The sequence below is a fragment of the Daucus carota genome, chromosome 3, assembly GCF_001625215.2.
Source record: "Daucus carota subsp. sativus chromosome 3, DH1 v3.0, whole genome shotgun sequence".
NCBI lineage: Eukaryota > Viridiplantae > Streptophyta > Magnoliopsida > Apiales > Apiaceae > Daucus > Daucus carota.
The window spans coordinates 41,773,802-41,778,019 of NC_030383.2; the positions used below are offsets into that span (position 1 = coordinate 41,773,802).

At 36.8% G+C, this 4,218-nt stretch overlaps 1 long non-coding RNA gene across 1 annotated transcript; it reads right to left on the minus strand.

The window, feature by feature from the left end:
• Positions 1-1,875: 1,875 nt before the first annotated feature.
• Positions 1,876-3,957, minus strand: LOC108192592 (uncharacterized). Its single transcript, XR_010289735.1, has 3 exons — positions 2,921-3,957; positions 2,626-2,738; positions 1,876-2,184 (listed from the first exon to the last, which is right to left on the minus strand). It is a non-coding gene; the product is annotated as an uncharacterized LOC108192592 (long non-coding RNA).
• Between the last annotated feature and the right edge of the window lie 261 nt (positions 3,958-4,218).

Sequence of the window (4,218 nt, forward strand, 5' to 3'; positions counted from 1 at the left end):
TGGGTTATAATTAAATGAGGTCTTAACCCGAGGAACGTCATAAATATAAAAGAAGGGGCCCTTCCACGGCCCGGCATTGCTCGGGGCGCCAAAGACGAGGCTCTTCCCATTGAACTCTGGCCAAACTGAGAAATATACATACCCGAAATCCTTCTTCGGGGATCGCTTAAGTTGGAGGAAGTATCCCAGGGTCCTTGCATCCAGGGTGCCGAAGCCTTCCTCGCCATAAATTATGTACAATGCAATCATGGATCGATAAGCATTGGGATTAATTTGGAGGGGGGGCAGATGATAAAAATCATAAACATCCTTAATAAAGGGGTGAAGGGGAGAGGTGATCCCAAGCCTCACCAAATGAGAGGATAAAACGAGCCGTGGAATCCGGCCCCCGTTCTCGAGGAAATTGAACTCGTAGCATCTTTGGTGAGGACGCGGTAAAACGACCCGACCCCTTAGCCCATAGGAGTCAACTAGCTCTGCGAGCTCCTTCTCGGATAAAGTAGTAGACAAATCGCGACAAGCCAGAATGCGAGGCGATTGGGGTTTTGAAGAGGAAGAGGCGTCGTCCGAGAGCGGCCCCAAAGTAACGGCCCCTTCTAATTCTGGCTGGGGGGTCGCGACATACTCAACCTCAAAGGGATCTGGCACATACTCATAATTACATAAATCAATAGACCGAGTGACCTCCTCCAACTCGGCCGAGGTGGCCTCGGGGGTAGCAAATTCATCCTTATACTCCAGCAGGGGGTCGCCCTCTCTCCATGATGGGTCGCTATCATCATCAGATGACCCCAAATCATAATAGGCCCCACCGAGAGAGGCGTTGCTAGGAGTGTCGCTCGATTCGTCGCTCAGATCTATGTGCTTCCCCTTTCTCCTAGCACAGATCATTTGTTCAATCTGAGCATCAGCCTCTTCTTTGCTCAACTGACGAGGCTCGTCCTCTATAAATGAAAAGTCAATAAGGCCCCCCTGGGGTCGCGAGGGCTGTTTGCCCTTCCATCCCTCAGGATCTCTCAACGAGTGGAAGTCCTCCTTAGCCCACAACGGGTCCAAATGCAGATGGAGAGAACTGGAGCCGCTGTGCATAGAGGACTCCACTCTAGCTATGTTGGCGGCCGCCTCCTCGCTTATAGCGGTGGCCGGGTCTATGTGATGGCGGCTCGTCCCCGAAATCTCGTTCAACTCCCGTTGGAACTCAGCCGAACCCCTCTGGTCGCGAGGGAAATGACTCAGGGGCGAGGAGACGTGGCTAGAACGGCTCGTGCTCTCAGACATCTGTAAGAAGATGGTGTGAATTAGGTGTGTGCCTTAAAAGAAACACTACAAGAAAAACGACTTTTAGCGACCGACTTTCAGCGACCGCAGTTGGTCGCTCATAGGCTTTAGCGACGGAACCCGGTGGCTGAAAGCTGTCGCATATAATCTGGTCGCTGGCATGCACTCCAGCGACAGCTTTCTGCGACCGACTATTTAGCGACGGCTTTTAGCGACCGAAGTTGTCGCTAGTCTGAGTCAGCACAAGACTGTCGAATTCCACGTGGCAGCGACCATATTTGCGACCGGTAGTCGCTATTTTTAGCGACCGACTGTAGCTACTGAACGTCGTCGCTATCTGTAGCAACGGCTTTTGGTCGCTAACGTTTAGCGACCGAATGGCTACTAATTTCCATAGCTAATTTTGAGACCTTTTGCTACCAGCACTAGCTACGGCCTGCGGTCGCTAATGATTTTTTTTTTTTTGCATTTTATTGTTTTTGCAGATTTATCATATAATTATTTCAGTTTGTACATGCTTTTCCCACAAATAATAACAACTTTGTCCCAACAATTTCACGATGACCTATATTTAAAATGATCGCATTGAATAACCCAACAATAGAAGAATTCTTAATTAACATCAAAGTTTACATCATCCTTAATGGGATACAAAAACAATAATCCTAGACACTGATAAGCACCTTTAAATACAACAGAGAAAGACACTTAAAAAATAGATTGTTCTGAAGACCTGAATTTAGCAAAAGGCAGAAAAATCTTCATTTTGTAGCTTATTAAACCTTCTTGAAAAATGATAGGATATGGTGCTGCTTAGGGTCCTTCGCTCCTTTATTTCCTGCTTTACTCACTGGATTTGATGGAGCAACCAATCCAACTGCAGGCGACTTCTTAGGTGCGGGTGGCCTAAAAGTTGTTAAAAAATACATATAACAATCTTTAGGGTACTTGGACAAACAACTTTCATCACCAACACAAGAGACATCTTATAAAAAGAGTTAGATAGTTTTTAAATCAAATGCAACTTCAAAATATCAGCTTAATTAGAGAACCAGGTACCAATGTTGACAAAGGCATTTCTAAGATCATTAATAATCAAATTACATTGATAAGCTTCCTCCCTCAGCAAATCAGATAGTAGCATTGATTTAAAGATCTACTGTGGAAAAAAACAGCACACCTATATATCCTTACAATTTTATTGCTTTTATTGAACTTACTATCACATTCTGATAGTCTATAAACAATAATTGGACATCCTGAATCATCCTTTGTACCGTACTATCTAATTGAGACAGGATACTTACTTCTAAATAAGGTGATACAAATGATTCTGAATGTCATTACCTAGTATTAGTCGTCACTTCACTATTGCCAGCCTTCAACATTGTATCCTTCTTCACTGTATTACTATTAGCCTTTACCCTCTAAGTCATTGCCCTCCCAAACAACTTCAGTTACTGAGAACCAAAAACACAAGCACCAGATCAGAAAGACTCTTAGAGCATGCACATAATTAATATATTGACACATGTGTCTACTAGAATGTAAACTATACATTACAAGATGATTTGAATGGAAAACAACCAGGACTTTCAAAGAATATATAGATTGATTTTCTGAAAATACAACCCTGTCGTACCTTCTCTCCCACGCTTCACTTACATTATTCTTCACATCTGCAGCTTTAGCCCAAATCACAATATACGTATATAGAAGGGATTGTTACCAGAACGTGGGAGGAGATGAGACGTGGGAGGAGAAAGCACCCAACTGCAACTCTGAACTTGATATTACTGTTCTGGCTTTTACAATTATTTCATATTAGTTTATTTAAAATAAATTATGATTAATTTATTGTATTTTATTTAAAATTTAATTAGATTAATAGAATTTTTCAAATAAAATATTAATTAAGATTATTTTTGTTAGTTGTAGGTACACATGAACTTAATATATATTATTTAATTAAAAATATTTTATTTTATGTTGAAAAATATGCTCATATTTTATTATTACGTACAATATTGTGATTATTCCATAATCTACTTACCATTATACGTCTAATTAAGTAATATACTCGTCTATGTAACTTCTACCAAAAATTATTTTGGCTTTTTAAAAAATTATCAAGTTGTGAAAAAAATAAAAAAAATTCCAAGTTACAATTAAACATGACACGTATTTTTAATCATTCAATTGAAAGGTATAACATATATAAAAATCAAAGTAAAATAAATGAGAAAATAAAATAAAATAAAAATTATGTTTTCTCTACATATTAAATATACATTATAACTAAAAGAACCTCAAACACACACATACAAACACGTCTAAATAATTCAATAAAATTTATATTTGACCTTTCTGCAAAATACTCAAAGTTTTCAAAAAAAAAAAGTAAAAAATAACCAAGCTGCAATCAACTGTGATACATATTTTTAATTATTTGATAAAAGAAATATAAATGTAAAATATAAAAATTAAAATAAATCAATGAAAAAAAACAACCAAAATAAATATTATATTCTCTTAACATATTAAAAATATTATATTATAACTAAAAGGCAGATACACATAAGCAAAGTACACGTCTTAATAAATTCAATAAAAATTATTTGACCTTTCTATTAAAATACTCAAAATTATTAAAATAAATTAGATATACTAAAGTTGCTATTAATCATGAAACATATTTTTAATTAATTATTCGATAAAAGAGATATAAAAATCAAAGTAAAATAAATGAATAAATTATATAAAATAAAAATTATATTTCTAAACATATTAATTAAATATATACTACAACTCATTTCAAAAAAATATATTATAACTAAAAAGCAGATTGGTTACACATTAACGTACAAACACGTCTAAATAAATTTAATAAAAATTATTTGCCCTTTCTATGAAACTACTCAAAATTGTTAAAAAATATCT